This window comes from Scyliorhinus canicula, chromosome 15 (assembly GCF_902713615.1).
Source record: "Scyliorhinus canicula chromosome 15, sScyCan1.1, whole genome shotgun sequence".
In the NCBI taxonomy this organism is placed as follows: Eukaryota; Metazoa; Chordata; class Chondrichthyes; order Carcharhiniformes; family Scyliorhinidae; genus Scyliorhinus; species Scyliorhinus canicula.
Genome location: NC_052160.1, coordinates 121,602,181 through 121,625,348, shown reverse-complemented (window position 1 = coordinate 121,625,348; position 23,168 = coordinate 121,602,181). Strand labels below are relative to the sequence as shown.

The 23,168-nt window shown below is 43.8% G+C and overlaps 1 protein-coding gene across 3 annotated transcripts in view; it reads right to left on the bottom strand.

Moving 5' to 3' along the window:
- The window catches only part of LOC119978730 (plexin-A2-like), a 512,723-nt gene extending 491,286 nt beyond the window's left edge, over positions 1-21,437 (bottom strand). For 2 of the 3 annotated variants that reach the window (XM_038820560.1, XM_038820562.1), the window contains exon 1: positions 21,252-21,437. The gene's annotated coding sequence lies outside the window, so the exon portion shown is untranslated. Of the gene's footprint in view, positions 1-20,858; positions 20,948-21,251 lie in introns of those variants that run through there. The other variant, XM_038820561.1, reaches the window with a different exon arrangement.
- Between the last annotated feature and the right edge of the window lie 1,731 nt (positions 21,438-23,168).

Here is a 23,168-nt window from a genome sequence, read left to right as displayed (position 1 = left end):
GCAGTTCCATCAATTGAGGCTTCATCCTCGAAAATAAATCGTGATCCTCAGTTCCGTTTTGATATCTGGCATATAATTTATTAGTCCCGAGTCTTATCCTGCACTTGCAAGTGCTGTGTGAGCAAAGGCAGTTCAAAGAAAACATTAGAAATTGTCCAGGAAGCTTCACTACTATGCAGTCCAAGATAAATCACCCTTTAAAGAAAATCAGATAGCACAGGAACTTGAAAGTACAGAGAATTATTTGAATTCAATAAGCATTGTCGAGCAGTGTAAAATCATAGAACTAATGGGTTGGGCACCTATCCGACTAGGTAACAGTCATTCCAGCGAATCTTGGTTCTGAATTTTCACCTGTATGTTTTAGTGCGTTGGGATCACTCCTAGGTCGAGAATCAGCTCGTGTCAGCAATGTGCCTTTTGGTGTAATTTTATGGGAGGTAGCCAATTAACAAGCCACCTCCACATCGCCTTGCAGGGACGGCAGAAGGGAAGGCTCACCTGTAGCCCCACTAAGAACGACATGCACTGCTCAGGCGAACAGAGGGGGAAAGGGACACACTACTAATTCTAGAACCGGCAGACAACTCCTAATAGGACAGCACAGTAGCATAGTGGTTAGCACAATTGCTTCACAGCTCCAGGGTCCCAGGTTCAATTCCTGGCTTGGGTCACTGTGTGTGGAGTCTGCACTTCTCCCAGTGGGTGCGTGGGTTTCCTCCGGGTGCTCCGATTTCCTCCCACAGTCCAAAGATGTGCAGGTTAGGTGGATTGGCCATGCTAAATTGCCCTTAGTGTCCAAAATTGCCCTCAGTGTTGGGTGGGGTACTGGGTTATGGGAACAAGGTGGAGGTGTGGACTTGGGTAGGGTGCTCTCTCAAAGAGCTGGTGCAGACTCGATGGGCCGAATGGCCTCCCTCTACACTGTAAATTCTATGATATCCAGAACTCGGGTGGATCTGTCTTCAGGAGAAATGCTTTCCACTTTAAAGCATTTGCCCGTGGCTGCGCGGTGAGTACGAAACCAGTGTGTCCATTTGAAGATATTACTGTATATTCATTTCCTGGCAATCTTCCACTGTGCTCTTGCAAGGAGATAAGCTGCAGACAAAGCAAGGAACTATACATTTCTGGCAAACTGCCATTACCTGCGGGAAATCACTGGCTATTGGGTGCTAAAATGGCCTTATTGATTTCCTGTCACTGCCAAGCAAGTTTCCCTCTGGAACCAGTGGTTGGCTCCTGGGGAAAAGCAGCCAGAGTTGGGAAATTCAACTCTTCAAATTTCCCTGACTCCCATTTCACAGCCTGTCTCTAAAAAGGGTGAGAAAATATCCCCAAAGGATGCAAAACAACAGAACAGAGTCGTCTATTGCTAGGTAAAGGGCCAAAGGGAAATACTGGATGACTGTGAAAACAAAATTGCCTTTTTGCCTTCCCCGAGCCAACACTAACAGACTGACTTTTGAAGCATCGGTTTAGTTGATGTCAATATTCCGGACAGGAGTTAAGCAAATAACTGGTTTTGAAATTTTATTAAGAGAAGTAGAGTACTTCACTGTAATCACATCCCCTCAATGTGAGAAATAAACTACTTGAACAGTGGGTTTTGCCACATGAAGAATTCTATTCTTTTTTTTAAAAAAAAAGAATATCTAATGCTTTACTCAGTGTAGAGTTTAGCCATTGTTTATGTTCTAATAGGCCGGATACATCCACTCAGCACAGGCAGTTTTTGAAACAATCAGCTGTTCTCCCAAAGCAAACAGACCCATGTTGTCTCATGGAGCCAACTAAATCCAAGCACCCTCCCAGCTCTTCTCAAACAGCGGCATCTAGTATTTGGAAACAGTTCGCTTAACTGAATGTACCTCTCAGTGTACACGCAATACTCTAATAAAGAGAACAATGAAGTCCATTTTTCGTCGGACCAAAACATCAGCTTCCCCAAAAGTTGCTTTCCATCCATTATGGCAAAGTTATCTTAGGCTACACAAAATCCAACATTTCCTGTCCAGACACCGTACTGGACTGTGAGCACTAAACACAAAACACCCATTAAATGCTGGACAGTTTTTTTAAAAATCAGATACCAGTTACACTTGTTAATACATCTTCTAAGCAACGTATCTGCATATTAATGGAATAAGTACGCACTGGCAACATTGCAAAGCATACTGAATGAAAACATAGTAATCTTTTACTCTTAATATATTGGTAACAATCTGAATAAGAGCACTGAACCAGATAGATGCAAAAAAAGACAAAAAGGTTTGTATGAATCTTCCTTGCACCGTAACAGATTACTTGTCATATTTATCAATAAAATCTAATTCTCATTTCAAAATCTTTTGTCACATTCACTTCATAACATTATCCAATTATTTAAATATTCAATGTTTATAACACAGAAAAGTTGGAATTCAGGGCTTCAAAATAAAAAATGGAATTAAATTATTTGAATTTAAATTAAGAGTGGAAAATAAGAAATACGGCTTCTTAACTATCAATATGAATTGACATATATTACACTACTTACACCCAGAATGTGTTCCATATTTCACCACCTATTAATTTCTTTCATACACACTTATATCAACTCCGTACTGCAGTGCTGAAACCTGGATACCACTCGCTTTTATGTGGCCCCTGCTCCTGACATCGAAACCGAGCTCTGTCTGCATGCAAAGGTCATGGCAGTATTGACCTTTTATCTACCTCTGGCTCATCTTGAAGTGGAGGGGTAGTGAAGTAATCAAGCTTTAGCCAGGTGCCGCAATCATACTGCACGTTTCAAATGACTGATGTTCTTCTCGGTAACACCAGGTCATTATTTTGCCTTCCTGTGGTCAAGCCCAGCAGGAATAGCACACTAAACACGAGCTGTAACAAACAGCAGACTTTCCGGATGCCTTGGGGCCAACTGCTTGAGAGCTACATATGTTAAGAACACCTGCCCACAATAAGAGCACTTTTTGGAAATGGTTTCCATTCATTGAATACACACGCAGTCTAGGGTGTCAGATAGAAAAAGCACTCCAACCCGACTAATTGGCACCCTTTGCTCCTCCTGGGCAGATGGCCTTCCTCCAGTGCTCCATAACAAGGTTGGGTAAGCCCCAACCTTTCCCTTTCTACAATGACTTACCAGAGAAAGCTTATGATATAGGCTACTTCGCTTGTAACCGAAGAGTGGGATTTTCCATGTGCCCCCACGGTGTCTTGTGGCCTGCCATTGGCCGGCGCTGGGCTCTTCTGGTTCGTCTGCGGTCAATGGGTTGTCTCATTATTTGCCCCCTTCACTGCAGGGGAACCTGCGGTTAAGGTGGAGGTGGGGGTACCGCCAGTCCGATCTGAAGATTCCTCCAGCAAGAATTAGCTGGAAAATGTTGGCCTGCAATAAGCGTTTGGTAATCTATTTGGCTGCTGTTTCTAATGAAATCAAATAAACAATTTAGTATTGAATCATTTATATTATAATGTCATCGAATCTACAGTGCAGAAGGAGGCCATTCGGCCCATCAGGTGTGTACCAGCCCTAGGAAAGAGCGCCCTACTTAAAGCACACACCTCCGGGCTGTTTAGCACAGGGCTAAATCGCTGGCTTTGAAAGCAGACCAAGCAGGCCAGCAGCACGGTTCGATTCCCGTAACAGCCTCCCCGAACAGGTGCCGGAATGTGGCGACTCGAGGCTTTTCACAGTAACTTCATTTGACAATAAGCGATTTTCACCTTTTCAGCCTATCCCCGTAGCCCCACCTGTCCTTTCTGGACATATCCACCTAACCTTTGGACTGTGGGAGGAAACCGGAGCACCCCGGAGGAAACTCACGCAGACAGGCTTCTAATGTGCAGACTCCGCACACAGTCGCACTAAGCCAGAATTGAACCCGGGTCCCTGGCACTGAGGCAGCAGTGCTAACCACTGTGCCGCCATGCCTGCCTTTCTGGCAGAGCAGTGCAATGCCACCGGCTTTGGGCGATTATGCTGGGTAACTTTTGTGCAGAAACGCTGCACCTGATATCTCCTCAGGGACTGGCAACTCAGCCTCACCTGTTTCTGTAGCGACAGGAGGCTCTCTGGCACAGATGGACTCGGTACTTCACTGTTTGGATAACATTTCCTGCTGCCGCTATGGTTTAAAGCTGAATTACTGGCATGTTAGGACAATCTTGTCTGGTGGCCCATCAGGTTTCCTGACACCTTCATCTTCAACATTCACTTTGTTCATCCTATCTTGGCTACAATAACTCCTGGGATTCATCTTGGTCCGCTTCCGAAATTTCTCACATATGATTCATATATTGCAAACGACATTGCTACTTTGTCCAAATTGTGATTTTTCTTCTGACTGGCCTCTCTCTACCCACCGAAATGCCAGACATGGTCTGGTCGAATATGCCAGCCTTGGGGCACGGTAGCATAGTGGTTAGCATCAATGCTTCACAGCTCCAGGGTCCCAGGTTCGGTTCCCGGCTGGGTCACTGTCTGTGCAGAGTCTGCACGTCCTCCCCGTGTGTGCGTGGGTTTCCTCCGGGTCCTCTGGTTTCCTCCCACAGTCCAAAGATGTGCGGGTTAGGTGGATTGGCCATGCTAAATTGCCCGTAGTGTCCTAAAAAGTAAGGTTAATGGGGAAGTTGTTGGGTTGCGGGTATAGGGTGGATATGTGAGTTTGAGTAGGGTGATCATTGCTCGGCACAACATTGAGGGCAGAAGGGCCTGTTCTGTGCTGTACTGTTCTAAATCTAAATCTAAATCTAATAGTAATTCCACTGGCAGCACAGTGGTAGAATGCGGCGTTGTCCACTAACAGAAGAAATAGAGACACATTTTGGTTTTTGGACTCAACAGCTTTTTAAGATCTGCCTTAAAGGCTTGTACTACTCGTTTAGCCAGCCCATTGGATTCTGGGTGGTATAGCGCAATCTGGATGTGCTTTTATACCATTCATGGAAGTGAAATTAAGAACTTGTGAAGGCCGTTCCATTGTCCAACACGATTACTTCAGGTACCCCATGGGCTGCGAGACGGTGACAATTTCTCAACTGTGGCCTGCAACGTGGTAGACTTAATTTTGAACACTTCCATCCACTTCAAATGGGCATCCATCATGAGCAAAAACATTGGGCTCACAAATGGGCCCCATATATCAACTTGGCACACACCCATGGCTGACCAGTCTATTCTCAAGGGTGCAAAGGGGTTGTAGCGAGACAACTTTTGTTGTGACTGGCACCGAGAGGTTAGTGAAGCACTGCAATCAATGTTGGCATCTATACGAGGCCCCCAAACATAACTACCTGGCAAACATCTTCATCTTTGACAGACTCAGATGGGCACTATGTAATTCAGCCAAGAGTAACTCCCTTACTGATACAAGGACAACTACTTTTGCTCCCCAAAAGCATGATGCAGGCTTCACAACTTAAATCATATTGTCTTTTCAAATATAATAGATCTTCATTTCTTCAGTAAGAAGTCTTACAACATCAGGTTAAAGTCCTACAGGTTTTTTTGAATCACTAGCCTTTGGAGCACAGCTCCTTCCTCAGGTGAATCTCCTGAGGAAGGAGCTGCGCTCCGAAAGCTAGTGATTCGAAACAAACCAGTTGGGACTTTAACCTGGTGTTGTAAGATTTCTTTCTGTACCCACCCCTGGCCAACGCCGGCATCGCCACATCTTAATCTCTTCAGACACTGGTTGGTTGATCCATCCTGTTAATATTTGGTGCTTCATTTTGGACAATAGTGGCTCTCTGCTGGTCCAATATTTGGTTTCCTGCATTGATACTGGCAACGTATACCAAGAGGTTTAGTGCGTCACAATTTCCCATGGTACCGGGGTTGGGCCCTACATCAGACAATGGTAGGCAAATCAATGCATCCGCATTTACTATCTGCAGTCCAGGCTGTTTTGGAATGTATACTCTTATGCTGATACGATTAGTGCTCAACACAGAATCCTTGCTGATGCAACAGGCAAAATAGCCCCGCCTTCCTAAAAAGATCCAGAAGTGGTTTTTTGGTCTGTTGCAATGGTAAAATGCCTTCCATACACATTCTGGTGAAACTTTATTACTGCATGCACAACAGCCAACTCTTCTTTTTCAATTGGAGAGTAGCCTTTTTTGACCTCAAGGGGATTCGGGAGGCATATCCTCCAGGTCTTTCAGATCCATCATATGGGACAAAATTGCACCAATGCTGTAAGGAGAGGCATCACAAATTCACACAAAATTTCTGGGCAGGTTGAAGTGCACCATATACAAGAGCTGCTTTACTTCATTAAAAGCTTCTCTCAAAAGTGTCCTCCAAAAACAACACATTTATGGGGGGCCAACAGTATCAACAACTTCAGCATGCCAAAGAAGGACTTCAGCTCAGACGTGTTTCTGGAGGCCGGTACCTCGTTTATTGCTCTAACCTAGTCTTCCATGGGGTGCAGCCCATGTGTATCTACTTAGAAACCCAGGTAAGCCACTTCATTAGCCTGAAAAGTGCATTTATCTTTTTTAAATTGAACCCCCAGCCTCTTTAAATCATCTTAGCTGCTCTTTAAAGTTAGCTTGGTGCTTGGCCTCCATCGATCCAGTATGAATCCATCATCCAGAGAAACTATTGCACGTGGCAATTCGTGCAACCAACTTTCCACCATTCTCTGGAACATGGCACTAGCTGACAACACGCCGAAAGGCATGTGCATATACTGAAACAAACCCATGTGGGTGTGTTAAAAGCAACAGAACTACAGGCAGCATTGTCCAACTCAAGCTGCTAATGAGATGGCTCACATCTAACTTTATACAAGAATGGCCTTTGGCCAGCTCTCCATGCAAGTCTTCTATCTTTGGAATCGGGTACTTCGCCAACTTAGCAGCCTGATCCCATCAATTTGTAGTCCCCATACAGATGTGGGTGATCTCACCTGGAACTATGGGGACTATCCATTCTGCAACCTGCACTGGCTGGATGATTCCCAGTTTTTCTAACCTTTCCAATTCTGTCTCCACCTTTTCTAACAAGGCAAAGGGGATGGGTCTGGTCTTCAAAACAAGGCTGCACTGGGCGTACATGGATCGCCCAGCCCATCGCAAAATCATCCTTGTACTTCTTTATTAATTCGAGCAGTCCTCTTTTTATTTTTAAAAAAACATTTCTGTCCAAGTTAGTTTCATTTCTTTGAGCCAGTCACGGCCCAGTAGACTTGGTCCCCGGCCTGATACAACTATTAGTGGGAGTTGGGCGGATTACTGTTGATAACTCACTGGCATGGTGGTAATACTCATGATCTTGATGGCCTCTCCCATATACGGGACCAATTTTGCTGATAATCCTTAAAATTCAAAGGTTGAAACCTGTTGCAATCTTTTTTAAAAATTCAGATTACCTAATTTTTTTTCCAATTAAAGGGGAATTTAGCGTGGCCAATCCACCTAACCTCCACATCTTTGGGTTGTGGGGACGAAACCCACACAAACACGGGGAGAATGTGCAAATTCCACACGGACAGTGACCCAGAGCCCTGATCAAACCTCGGAGCCGTGCTAACCATTGCGCCACCATGCTGCCCCCCCTTCTCACAATCTTAACATGTGCTCCGCTATTACGTTAACGGATACTCCAGTGTCTACTTCTATATCTATAGTTTTGGCATGAACCAAAAGCACCACGGTGATGGGGGCTACCTTGCCAGCCTTCACGTTGTTCAGTGAATGAACACTCAAAATCATTTGTAGGGAAACCTTCTACGCGGTGTATTTGCGACGTGCTGCCTTTAGTGAACAGGTTTCGCTCTCTTTTACACTGGGGGTTCAAGTGCCCCTGCCTGCGGCATGAATAACATTCGGCTTCCTTAAACCTGCAAGTTTCTGGAGCCTGATTACACCCGCACTGGTAACGCTCGGCTTCAATCCTTGCTGCATTCACTTCAGGCTCTGCTTGCTGTTACATTTGTTTCCTATTTAAAACTTGCGTCTTCATTTTTGGCCCCACTGCTGACCACAACTTCCATCTTTAATTGATGAACCCTGCCACCATTTTGCATTGTCTGAAGTTCCTGTGCGCATTAATTTCAGTACCTTTTTAAAATTGATATTTTCCTCCACCAACTGCTTTCTCTGGATGGCCTCATTATTGACTCAACAAATTATCTCTTGGCGTAGCATTCCGCGTGACCCCGAAGTTGCAAAGCTTTGCGATAGCTTCGTAATAGGTCACAACGGTCTCTCCTATGGAATTAAGCTTAAAACGCTGCAGGCTGTCAGAGGACTTTGGATGATAGTGTATATCGTGAAGGTACACTATCTCCATGAATGAATTAAAATTGGACATCTTGAAAGATGAAAGGGTATGGATTAGACAGCAGGCCTGAGTCCCACAAGTGTTTGAAACGATTGCCTTCGTCCACTCCTTTATTCCATTGGCCATAAAATGATAACGTAGATGTTCTAAATATTGTGTCCAATCCTCAATGAAGGTATCAAAGGGATCTAATCGACCGAATGGAGGCATTTTTCCTGCAGCACACTTCGGAGTTGCAACCGGACTGACCTCAGCAGGTTCTACGTTCAGTCTTGGGATCAGACAGCCTCGGCTTTATCCTCGTCGCCAATGTAATAACTTTGGCTCTCCAGCTCGATATGAAACAGCTAACGTTTATTTGGAAAATACTACCTTACTGAGTCTTGCAGCATCGTGGCCGACAGTCAACGTCTAGAGGCGATCGGAGGCAAAAACTCACTTGCTAGGATGAATCCCGACACCATGGTCCCCAAAAGCAGCTCGGGTGAACCCCTCCCCCCCCCCCCCCCCCCCCCCAGTCCCCAAAACCAGCTAGGGTGCACCCCTCCCATCCTGGTCCCTTAAACTAGTTAGGGTGCACCCCACCCCCCCCTCATCCTGACCTCCAAAACCAGCAAGGGTGACCCCCCCCCCACCCCCACCCCACTCTGGTCCCCAAAACCAGCTGGGGCAAATCTCCCCAGCCTGGTCCCCAAAACCAGCTAGGGCGAATCCCCCACGGTGGACCCCAAAACCAGCTAGGGTGAATCGCCCCCACCCTGGTCCCAAAAACCAAGCCGATCACCCTTAAAGGGACCGGACACCACAGGAACCTTTAACGAACGCTAAAATGACGATGTCATAGTAAGTCTATCCAAAGATTAAACTGACCGACATAGGGAAGGAAGCTTTAAGGTTTAAACCGTTGAACTGTAGGGGGTCAGCTAATTTGAGTTGGGACAGCGGCAGAAATCCACCAAGCCCACTAAATGGGATGGGGAAGAGAATACTGATCAGAGATTTTGCACTTGGATTGCTATCGTGGATAAAAAGATTTGTTTTAGGTGTGGTGTCCTCCCCTCCACTTCCACATTCCAGAACCCATTATGCACAAGCACTGTCTGATTACACATGAAAATAGGACACCCGAGGAGATCCAAAGGGCATCCAAGAAACAATACTCCATCGGGGACTGCAGAACAGGAAGGAATAAAATGAGAAATTTGCAGAAAGAACCAAGCCTTTTGTCCACATTTTATATTTTAACATCCATTTCATTTGTTAAGAAAGGAAGATAGAAGCAGCAGGCTGGAATGGTTTTGCAAAATACACTCGACTTTTCAGCAGCCTAGCGTGTTTCATCTGAAGGGCTCAGTGGTGGAGCCTCCATTATTTATCGTAGCAGGAGGTTTACCCTGATTGATAATCAAAATTGACAGGTAAGTAAGTCCACAAATCCTGTCCTTATACAAATAGCACAAACTGCCCGAAGGCAATGGGGATGAAGACAAGTTTGATACAAAATCTAAAGTGAATTTAGTCTTTTGTGGTTTGAAACGGTGATTCAGGATAGACAGGAAGAGGCAGGTTTTTGCCGTGACTCGGTCAAGTCACGGTCGCAAGATAATGCTGGTGCCAAACCAAAATGTAAGATAATTGGAATAATGATAATGGAGATCATACAACACCAAGACCTAACTACGACTGTGAAGTGTTACTTGAACACAATTTCTGTTCATTAAAAATGCTAGAGTGAAACCCTGGCCCAGCAGTATCATTTTAATAATACAACTGTTAATGAATAATTTATTATAAACTAGAATACAAGGACTCAAACGCGTGTTGACAAAATACCCTTCCTTTTGTCCTTTCAAATGAATCTCTTGCATGCTCCTCACATTCCGCTTAACTGGTGAAGCCATCTAAAGGAAGCAACGCAAACTTTGATGCCAGAAACATAATTAAGGCTTCAAACATGACACCTTCAATGAATTTGCCATTTTTTGCTATTGAGATTTATTGAATCCCATCCGTTTTTCTACATGTGGACTTCATTAGTATGCTGCCGTGATCCCCCGCACCTCAACATTCTGCAGTCACTATTTTAATTATATTCTACTTTTCTATTCTTCCTGCCAAAGTGGACAACCTCACACTTTCCCACATTGCACTCCATCTAAGTTTTTTGCCCACTCCCTTACCCTTTTCAGACTCTTCACATGAAATGAATGAAAATGAAAATTGCTTATCGTCACGAGTAGGCTTCAATGAAGTTACTGTGAAAAGCCCCTAGTCGCCACATTCCGGCGCCTGTCCGGGGAGGCTGGTACGGGAATCGAACCGTGCTGCTGGCCTGCTTGGTCTGTTTTAAAAGCCAGCGATTTAGCTCAGTGAGCTCAAAGAGCACCTTACCTCCTCACAATTTGTTTTCCTTCCTGTCTTTCTATCAGCAGTTAGTTTGGTTCCAATACAGTCGATCCCTTCATCCAATATAGATTATAAATAGACGAGGCTCCAGCAGTGGTCCCTTGGCTACAGTTTCTCTACTTGAAAATGACTCATTTATTCTGACTCTGTTTACTGTTACATCAATCCTCTATCTATGCTTTAATATCACCCTCAACACCATTAGCTCTTGTGCAGTAACCTTGCATGTGGCACCTTATCGAATGCCTTTTGGAAATCCAAATACACTACATCTACTGGTTCACCCTTATCCATCCTGTTTGTTACTTCCCCAACAAACTAATAAATTTGTCATGAATAGCATCAATGTTGATCAATTGCACCACAAAAATAATTACTGTTATTACTTTTTAAACTTGTTACAAATTTTTGATACACAAGTTAATTTGGGCATCGCTGATTATGTTTGTGTACTACAAGGCATTGGCTCATTTGGAAATAGATAATAATGTTAAAATCATAGAATCCCTATAGTGCAGGAGGTAATTCAGCCCATCAAGTCTCTATCAACCCTTTGAAAGAACACTCTACCTATGTCCACTCCACCCTATCCCCATAACCTAACTTGCAAATCCATGCACACTCGTATCCATGGACATTAAGGGGCAATTTAACATGGCCAATCTACGTAACCCGTACATCTTTAAACTGTGGGAGGGAACTGGAGCACCCAAAGTACACCCATGCAGACACAGGGAGAATGTAGAAAATCCACACATAAAAGTGACTCAAAAGTAGAATTGAACTGTGGTCCCTGGCATCAGTGCTAATCACTTAGCCACCATACCATTCATAGAATCCCTACAATGCAGAAGGAGGCCATTTGGTCCATCAAGTCTGCAGCAAACCTCTGAAAGAGCACCCTACCAAGGCCCACTCCCCCGCCATCTCCCTGTAACCCCACCTAACCTTTGGACACATAAGAGTCAATTTTGCATGGCCAATCCACCTAACCTGCACATCTTTGGACCATGGGAGGAAACAGGAGCACCCGGAGAAACCCCACGCAGATACGGGGAGAAAGTGCAAACTTCACATCTGGAGCGTCACCCGAGGTCAGTGTCGAACCCTGGTCCCTGGCACTCAGACAGCAGTGCCACCATTCTACAAGAAATTTTCTTTTGAGTCCAACTGTAAATGTGGTCAGAATTTCCAATATCCATATGCTTCAACTTCCCAATGGCTCAGCTACTTGATTGGATCAGCATAAAGATTAGGTTAATCAGTGGTACATTCCTGGGTTTCTTGTGGTTTTTTTTGTTAAGACGACCGTTGGACACTGTAGATGGTGAGCAAGCAATCACCAAAATGAAGGAAAGTCAAAAATATGTAAAAAGCCAAATAATGCAGTGACAAACCACTCTTGTACCGCTTAACATACCCGGAGTTAATTTTGAAAAAATTTAGCTTAAGTGTCGATTGACAAATTTTCTGTGCCAGCAAATGATTTGTATCAATGTCTTTCATCTTTGCTACTGGTCTTGTGTTTATGAGTATTACTGATAGTTTGATTTTCTTGTGTTAATAAGCTTAGGTTACATTTCATTTGTATTATCAAGAGGACGGTTAGGGCAGCACAGTGGCGCAGTGGTAGCACTGCAGTCTCACAGCGCCGAGGTCCAGGCTCGATCCCGGCTCTGGGTCACTGTCCATGTAGAGTTTGCACATTCTCCGTGTTTGCGTGTGTATCGCCCCCACAACCCAAAGATGTGCAAGGTAGGTGGATTGGCTGTGCTAAATTTCCCCTTAATTGGAAAAATGAATTGGGTACTCTTAAATTTTTTTTTAAAAAAGAGGACGATAAAAGTGATCACGATGACAGTTTTCATGTTTCACATCAGCCGAGCCTGAAAGCAGAAAAGCCAGTGATCCAGCTGAACACTTCACCTGCTCTGTGCACGAGATATTGCAGCTGTTAGTGGCCTACGGGCATATCGACACGGCAGGGTTATTGTACAGTAGTGGCAGGTCCTTTCAGGGCCTGCTATGTGATTCAGAGCATCTTTTCATGCAGAAAGCGAAAAGAGAGACTCAGTGCCCAGATGGTTAAGTTCCACTGAAGGACTCGACACTGTGACATGCTGCCTCTCGGGCACCGGTACAAAGGTTTGGTTCATGAAAAACAGAGAAAAAGCAGCTGTTCAGCAAACACCATTAAACAAAGACAACTTCCCCCAGAAAACCTCCACTAATTCACACTTTTGATCAAACCTGACATTTATCTGTGTTAAATTAATAAAGACTTCTCTTATGATTCTTAAAGAGTTAAGCAAATAGTATACCCCATGGAAAGATCAATGCACCTTTCTTCAAAGATGGAGATAATTGCCAAACCTTCATGATATTTAATTCAGGTACACTACTTCATTTTAGGTGAAAGCGGATTTACCCCTAAAGAAATGTCTAATGTTTCACTTGTATCACAGGCTCCAGAATCTACATTGAGACCAGTCCAGACAAGAGTTATACTAGCAATTTGCACTCTCTATCAGGGGACGTAGCACAGTTTGAAGTTTCCAGTGTTAAAAACCCAACTCCCTTTGGTGTTTCCAACTGCAAGTTAAACACCTGCAGCTACGAGGATTCTCTCTTTCAGCTTTAATTATAGGTACTAGACACCATATTCGTGAATCTCAGGGCTGGATATGGTGGAATTAGGGATTTGCTGTCCTCGACTTCGCATTTTTGCATCGATTAAAGTTGGAAAAATAACGAGAATAAATGGGTTTTATTCAAATTGCTGCCCAGCTTCAAACGTAGCCAGTCTTCAGATCCTTCCAGATGGAATGCTGGTTAAAGGGTCTAGTGCCTGTATACGGTATTAAAAGTTTTGGTTTTGTACAGCTTCTGGTATGATTTTAACCCAGTGAAAAGGCATCCAAAGGTGTAACCACAGTAACTCGGCCAACATCAAATCCTCACCACCACTGCTTGGCTGCTCAGTGACAACATGTTACAGTATGCCTACCCACGACCTGGCATTTTAAAGAGTACATTTTTTTTAAAAAAGTGTTCTCTAATGAATTGACAAAATCAAAACAATCATATGGCTGACCATTTCGATCCATTGAGCCTGCACCAACCGTCTGAAAGAGCACTCTACAAAGGCCCACTCTCCCACCCTATCCCCATGACCACCACCTAACCTTTTGGACACTAAGGGGCAACTTAGCATGGCCGATCCACCTAACCTGCACATCTTTGAATTGTGGGAGGAAACCCATGCAGGAGAATATATAAACTCCACACAGGCATGTGCAAACTCCAGCCCAAGGTAGGAATCGAACGTGGGTCCCTGGCGCAGTGAGGCAGTAGTGCTAACCACTGTGGCACCCATCAGGTATATCTCAGGATAAGGGAGCCAATCATTTAGGACTGCGATGGGGAGATAATTCTTCATTCAAAGTGTTGTGAATCTTTGTAATCCTCTGCTCCAGAGGATTGTGGGTGTTCTCTTGTAGAGTATATTTAAGACTGAGATGGGCAGATATTCGGTCTCTCAGGGAATCGAGGGATTGGGGGTGGAGGGTAAAGAGTACAGCTGAGGCAGAGCAGCCACGTTCACATTCAATGGCAAAGCAAGCTCGAGAAGTCAAATGGTCCAGCCCTGTTCCCATTTAAGTTATGAAAACTCCTCACATGGTGACACCACCCCTGTAATGGTGCTCAGAGAGGGCATAATCTACTTCAAAAACTAATTTCACCTCCTTATTTAAAAAAGTGAACAGTTTTGCCCAAGTTATTTAAAAGATCCTAAAATTACCATAGCACATTCAGAGCCCATTGGGGTATTATGTACATGAGCACAATCTGTTCTCATGCCAAGTTAAAAATGGCCTGGAGTGCAAAAAATAATTTGCACACACCATTATTCATTATGATTTTGAACTTGCACAGGTTCAGATACCCTGAGGAAGTAGTGTTTTAAGTTAATGTCTCATTCACATAACTATTTGAACCAAATGACTTCAGTGTAATTTTCTGTATTAAATCTATAATAACAAGAAATCCTTATTGTTTCTTCAACCAAGAACATGCAAAAGCTTTGCAGGGTAGCCTTTAAAAGGAATGGGAAGCATCTGAAAGGGGAAAATTATATCTTTAAACTCCTGCTTTGTCCACAAGAACAAATTTGCATTTACATAGTAGCTATCACATCCTCAGGATGTCCCAGAGCAAGTTGGGGGAAATGTGTTTCTTTTCAAACGTAGTCACTATTGCTTTCTGGGCAAACTCCAGCTATGTGGCATGCACGGTAGCACAGTGGTGATCACTGTTGCTTCATAGCGTCAGGGACCCGGGACGATTCCCATCTTGGGTCACTGTCTGTGCGGAGTCTGCACGTTCTCCTGTGTCTGTGCGGGTTTCCTCCCTCAAGTCCCAAAAGACATGCTGTTGGTGATTTGGACATTCTGAATTGTTCCCCAGTGTACCCGAACAGGTGCCGTAGTGTGGCGACTAGGGGATTTTCACAGTAACTTCATTACAGTGTTAATGCAAGCCTACTTATGACACTAATAAAAGATTATTATTACTACAGCAGGTCACACAAACAGCAAAGATTAAACAATTTTAAAAACAAATTATTAAAGCCTTAAGTTTACCAAATATTACACAAAAATATTTTTTTTTACAAAACCACCAATGCAACCTGACAGAAAAAATATTAAACAGAACACACACCCATGCACCTCAAACCCCACCTCCCGCTCCCACTCCCCCCCACCCTCAAGCAACTGACAGTTATTAATTCCTTAAAATCGGCAATGAAGGGCGCTACCTCCGGTAGAATCCATCAACCAATCCCCTCATGGTGTACTTGGCCTTCTCTAGGTACAGAAACTCCATTAGGTCTCCTAACCATGCCAAGTGGGGTTGTGGACATCCACCTCCGCCCCTGTCTGCAGCTCTCGTGAATCCGACACCCCAAATAGAGCAACCTGATAACAGGGCCCGAATTCGACATTTAAAATCACCAGTATGGTGCGAAAGGAGAACACAGCATACAGCCTCGTCAGCTCAAACAGGTGGTTGGTACAAATAGGGGCCAACTTCGACAGAGCTTAAAATGTTGAGTAACGGTCTGCTTATCCTCAAAGTGGCTACGAATAACTGACTTGTAGAATACTATGTCGGCGAAAACAGGAGCAAGCCATCACCAGCGCACCCAGCCCTGACCCCTACATTACCTCTACCCGGACCCAAGCAGCCTCTGGGTCACTACACCAACCCAACACCTTTTCCACATTGGCTGCTCAAAAAAGCTAATTGGGCAATGCCAGGCCCCCCCCCCCCCCCGATTGTCTGCCCTGGTGTAAAACTGTCCTATGAATTCTCAGAACCTTACTTGCCCAGATAAAAGCTGCTATCAATCCATTCACCTTCCCAAAAAAGGATTGCAGAATGGAAGACACTGAAAAAGGAAACAAAAACCCTGGGAGAATATTCATTTTGGTAGACTAGACCCTGCCCGCCAAGGAGAGGGGAAGGTTCTCCCACCTTTGCAGGTCAGACTGAACCTTACTCACCAGACTGGCGTAGTTCAATTTATGGAGCCGGATCCAATCTCGAGCCACTCGACCACCTGGATACCTGAAGCTTGAAGATTAAACAGCTAACCCATTTTTGGCATTGGTTAAAAGGATAAATATTGGGCTGGACACCAGAAGGACTTCCTTGCTCAAGCAAGTGGCATGGCATCCTTTATGTACACCCGACAAACACACCTCAAATTAAACATCTGATCCAAAAATGGCACCTCGGGCAATGCAATACTCCCTCAGTGCTCCACTGAAGAATCAGGCCAGATTATGTTCTCAAGCGCTGCGATGAGGTTGCATCCTATAACTAACTCCAAGGGGAGGTTGTTAACAGTGAGGCAAGGGTAAATCTTCTAAAAATGCAACCCAATACGAACTATAAATATTTTGGGTGCTCATGCAAACACCCAAAGCATTCATACTTAATAAACCTATTTTACCATGGTCATTGCAAATTTTCACCGAAACGTTTAAAATAAAAGTTGGTATGGAGAGGCAATTACATCGCCAGCCCACCTTTCCAAGAGGCAGATAGCCTGTAGCTATTCAGCTTGGGCAAGAATAATTAGCAAGATATTCCAAACCAGTTGCTTTCGGAGGAATCCTTTTTACTGAACCATGTTTTCAATGCAGTGAGATTCGCAAACTCTCCGGCCCATCATAATTTTATCCCCAACTTCAAAAGGCATTGAAGTGGAGTTTGCGCTTGCTTAAAAAATAAAAATAAAACACAGCTCTCCAATAGCACCCAGTAAGGTGAAAATGCTCATTCTGGCATGATGTTCACATTCTTCAATAAGAGAACTAGAGTGTGGATATAAAGAGACCATTGTCACCCAAAACTCCCAAAAGGATTTCCTCATTTAACGAATGCAAAGACCGATTTTTAAAACATCCCATACTGTAATTCAAAACTCACTTTATTGTTCTTCCCATATTAATTATCGGTTTAGTTCTGCACTTGATACGGTTTACATTTTCCTCTATTGTACTTTTGATTTGTTAATTTATTCCCATTTTTGCCCCATTGTACATTTTGGGGGATACAAGAGCAGCGGCACTATTCTCAGAAACTGATAGACCTCCTCCACCATCAAAATGGATACAAAGTTCAGTCCAAGAGAAACCTATACCACTTTTTCCTTTCCACCCCCTCAGTCAGTCAATGCATTACCCAGTGATTCACACATGATTGCAAAATCACCTTAATGGAAGCTCAAGCGCAAATGTCAACAAAATATAGATTTTGCAATCCCTGTTCTCAATCAAGGCCAGCTCCAAACTCAGACTTCACAGTTCAAGATACGCACGCTGTGTTTAAACAGTGTTTCTTCTCAACACAATTGTGTGGTATGAATTACAACATTAGATGCTGAATTTTCTTTTCAGCTTATAAAATATGCAGTCTTTTCAAGCATAACTGCCAATAACGTAATGGAATCTGAACAGAAGCTTCTCAAGAGAATAGTCCCTCACTCACATTATTTAAAGAACAATGGTCATTACAAGTTCCCATATCTTGCATACACTCCGATGTGCAAAATGGTTGGTTCTAGAGCTCCCCCAATGGCTCAACTGGCTAAATGCTCTGCCCTTGTGTACTAATATACATCATAACCCTGGGGTTAAACCCAGATCTACAATTTCTTACGGGAGGGAACAATTCCCTCCCTATATCTCTCCACCTTCTCTTCTTCCCGTACCAGCCTCCCCGAACAGGCGCCAGAATGTGGCGGCTACGGGCTTTTCACAGTAACTTCATTTGAAGCCTAATTGTGACAATAAGCGATTTTCATTTCATTTTCCTCTCCTCGCTTATTTAAGTCTCTCCCTAAAATCTACATCTTTGACCATTTAGCCTGACATTTCCTGATTTGGCCTAGTGCCATATTTTGTTCTACGACACTTCTGTGAAACACCTCCGGACTTTTATTGCATTAAAAGTTCTCCCTTAAATGAAAGTTGATGTTCCAGCAGATCACTGCAACTGGCCCTAACACCCCAGCTTAGGAATAGAGAAAGTAAATCAGCCCCCCATTGATGATCACTGCTCTAGAACTAGAACTTTGGGTATAGCCACAGATTTCTGGGTCTTACTGCCTGCTGACAAATGAAGCATGCCCACTTTGGGGCTGTTTAGCACGGGGCTAAATCACTGGCTTTGAAAGCAGACCAAGGCAGGCCAGCAGCACGGTTCAATTCCCGTAACAGCCTCCCCGAAAAGGCGACTAGGGGCTTTTCACAGTAACTTCATTTGAAGCCTACTTGTGACAATAAGTGATTTTCATTTTTCATTTTCATGGATAAAGTGGAATGGGTGGCACCCATTGAATTATACAGAAGCGTAAAGTTCCTTCAGAAGACAAGAAAAGAATTGAGGTGACGGAAGGGTGAGATAGAAGGGTGAAGAGAGAGCAGTTTGCACCTACAGCAGTGCTGTTTTAGGGGGATTTAGAGGTTTGCTTTCTTTACAGTTTTGTACATTAATATTTCTACAAATTGAATAGCGTATCTCCACAAATGTTTAGTTTGCCCATATTTGACTGATTTGAAGAATTAAATAGCTGATTCAACCATTTGAACAGCCCGCAAACTTCACATCGCAAGGATTGCTGAACACAAAAAAAATCCAACTGTTAATCATGGGTGATAGTCATACCTCCCAAGTGTAATTCTCATTGATTCGGACATTCAAATGCACCCACTCTCCTTGGAGCAGTTAACCCAGTGGAACACTAGATCATGCTCAGTGCCGTAGCACACAGATCACTGGAAGACAGTTTCGGAGGTGCAAAATTAGTGACATCTCCTGAAACAAAGCTCCTCCCAACCAATATGAAAACCTGTACAGGGGTATACACCAACCTGGACCACTGATCTTCCATTCTGGCTGAATAAAGTTGACAATGCATTGACAAAAATCACAGATATCGATGTTCTTTCCCCCTTTCCGGATACAAGAAACTAGAACCAAAAAAAAGGGATCTAGACCCCAGCAAAGCAAGCAGGTATTCTTTCAGGTAATTCTTCATGAGTGATCTTTGCCTCTACCGCCCCCACCCTCTAAGTTTTACTGACTAGCATCTCTATCTCCACTTTTCAAACAAATTTTTCTGGCTCCTTTGTGCACAAGATTCTTGGATGCCAGAAATTAAGGCATATCACAGATGATTATGCTTTTGGATTTGTTCAAATATTTTCCTGTCAGATGTACGAACCATAAGTTACATTGCCTGAAAAAGACATTACCAGCTGCCTGTGATGATCATGTTATACATTTACCAATATCCCTGTTAACTTGCGAAATTATATTCACAGGTTTTAGTGTTTTCTTTTCTTAAAAAAAATCATTGTTTTTTTGGCTTCATTTTGGTCCCAAGCCCCATTTATCCCCTTTGCCTTCCAGGTCCTGCATAAAAAGTACCTCCTGTGGCCATGGTCAGTGATGATCCCGGAGCCACTAGGAGGCACATTTGAGCAGTACAATTTGTCCTCCACTTCCCCCTACTGCTCACAATTTCTTTCTTGGCAGAGCAACCTGACCCCCAAAGAGATGCCCAAGGGTGAATGGCAGTTTACAGAGAGAGAAAAAAAGCACAAGCCAAAAGAGAGAGAGAGAGAGAGAGAGAGAGTCTGGAAAGATATTGCCAGGAATAGGTTCTAAAATTGCTTTTGGATAGATAGTAATTCAGGTCATTTGCAAAAAGAAATAATGCTTTGGGGCTTTTTCCTATTCCAGCATATTCTGTATTTTCCTGCTGAACTTGCTCCATAGCTTTAGCATATACAATGTAATTAAACAGATCCCTTTTGGCTATATCCATCAGTAGAGGAAACTAACAGAAACAGACATCTGTTACTGCTATGCATTGATCCAACATCCCCGATGTGCAGAGAACTGTACAACAGTATTTGCTGAACGCTACAAAAGGATGAGTAAACGCACTGTACAATAACTTCAAAATATACAACACTCAAATTTATTCACAGAACCCCCTCCATTCTAATCAATATATATTTAAAACACCTCTCCTTATCCATGTTACTGACAGAACCTGTCCTTACTTCTCACCGTTTTCTCTTGTTACGGTTTTCCCTTGCGCCCCTCTCATGTGGTTAACCGATTGTGACTTAGAACACCTTTACCTTGCCCGCAGACCCCGAGACACCCATACTCCCAATTGGTTCAGGATTAACCTGAAGTGGATTCACATTCGCACGGGGATTACACTTTTCCTGAAACAATTTCTTTCTAAAGCCGAAAGGCATCGTACCCAACTGAAGCCAAAAATGTCAAACTGCAACAATCCACTAATGATTTTTTTTAAAAAGAAAGGATTAAAAAAAAATAGTGATGGGACAAGGCTGCTGAGAAATGCTTAATCCGCCCTTGTTGGAAAAAAAACTATTAGGAAGAAATTGACAGATTTATGACAATTTCATTCTAGTTGGAGCCTCCCATCTGCTCCTCTGTAATCTGCCCATCAGTCACTTTGCCTTTTCCCAGTGCCAGTCTCTCCATCCTGTATGATGGGGGGGGAAGCAAACAGACCAGGAACACAATTGCTAACCTGCAGGAAAAGCTCTCCCTTCTCTGGCGTCTCCCCTGCTGCCAGTCTCCGCAGTTTGCAGGGCGAGCCGGCTGATAGTTGGTCATGTTTTATAGGAGCTGCGGCTCCCTGTCGCCCCCGGGACCATCTGTCTCACCCTCTGCATCCTCAGCTGTACCTCCAAAACACCCTCACCCTCGCCCTCCCTCCAGCCGAGTGGCTGCAGCAACTTCTCTCCCTCCAGCTATCCCACTCGCCCCCTTTCCCCAAGCCCCACACTCCGACCAGAAATGTCCCACTCACACCAACATGTTAAAAATATCCTCTCTGCAAATTTTTCCTCCTCTTGCCTAATCCACTCTGCTCTCTCTCTCTCTCTCTCTCCACGTTAATAATTGAAAACATTTCACTCACTGTCTGTATGTTGTGTGCTTCTTTTCCCTCTTTAAATTTCCTCTTCGCTTGTGGCTGCATGCACTCCTCCTCCGGGAGTGTGATCCCCGCTCCCAGTCCCGAACTGACTCCGCTCAGCTTCTCCTTTTAAATGTTGTTCCTCGCAGAAGCTCCGTCCTTCTCTCTCTCTCCTAATCCCAGCGCAGACACAGCTCCGCCACTGGCTCATTAGCATAGTACGCGTATTAGCATACGCCTCATCAGCATATCACGCACTCATTAGCCTATGACGCCTATTAGCATATTGCGTGCTCATTAGCATACTCTTCCCACCCACCCCACCCCACCACCACCACCACCAGACTCTCTCTTGTCACCACAGCAGGAGAAACCTGTCAATCCACTAACTCTTAGGTTTGAATTTGCTGCCAGAATTTTTTTTCTCACTCTGAATGGAATTGATAAATGATTGACCACTGTTTCTCGGGGTGCACACGGTTGGCAACAGGGAAACCCCGCCCACGTTAAACGTTGCTGCTCATCGGTGAGGTTGACCACATTTGGGACAGGCTGGGCGCGAAGCGTCAACTCTCTCCCTCCACAGATGCTGCCCGAAGTGCTGAGTGTTTCCGGCATTTTCTTCGGCGTTACTAAACCTTGTTCCTCTGCGCCTGAGCGGGTTGATGTATGTATTTTTTTTCCATGTACTAAATGTTTGAGCTGCACACAGTAAAATACTTTTCACTGTACCTCAATACACGTGACAATAAACAAATCCAATCCAACATAGGTTCGATTGCAGCAGTTCAAAAGCAGGGCACATCTTTTCGAGGGCACACCACCTCACCAGTGACGCTGCCACTGAAAGAAATTCAGAAGTCTGCTGAATCTCACAAATGGGCCTTCCGTCCCCCATAGTCAACATCACCACAAACTGTGTCACTCAGCTTATTTGCTGCGGATGAGACTGAACTGCACACATTTGGCAGAACATTTCCCTCCAACAATGAGTACTTTTGAAATAAAGCTCATTGGTAAGTATTGTGTGAGAACCGAAAGGGCTCAATATTATTCATGCTTTATTTGAGTGATGTTGATGCATACCATAAGAGGAGCTGCTATGTAATTTTAAAAATGAAATTGAACCACCTACAGCATAGATTATAAATTAGATATACAGGGGTTAATATCACGTCTATTGTAGGCTTTTCATTCTCATGCACATCTCTATTTCTAACTCTGTACAGTCCAAAAAAGGCAGATGGAATAAATCTTGTATTGATGTAGCTGAACTATCACGTAACACATCTGGTTATAGATGCACACATGCTAAAAATGAGACAAAACTGGGACTGAATAACAAATATGCTTAAATCAGGAGTTAATTTCCTCTCAAACACACATTTTCTCCATTTACTGCAATTTCATTCAGATTAATTTTGAAATGCAGGACCATATTTCCAGGCAACCCAATGGTACTGCATAGGAGTAGCTATTCTCAATATGTGAGAATTACTTTTGCCAGGCTGTTACACTGTGTGAGGCACTTCAGGTGTGTCTGTCTCACCTAATGCCCCTGTCTAATCACCACGGCCATTTCTTCAATTCCTTGCAGAACTTCCACCGAACAAGGAGCAGTTAAATCACTGCAGAGCAAACGTTGAACTTTGGATCTTCCTACTTGCAATGCATAGGTGAAAATTCTACACAGTGCATCCAGCCATTTAGCCATATTTGGTTGCTAACACTCCTATGAAGCACCTTGGGATTTTTGTCTGTTAAGGAGGCTATGTCAATGCAAATTGTTATGTTGTTCAGTTTATTAACAGCAGATTTATTACTCCGATCATTTTAGGTTTTCATCAATCATTGGAAGATTCCATTCTGCATCCAGTAATGATGGGCAAAGTTGGAGGGGGTAATTATCTTAACAGACGG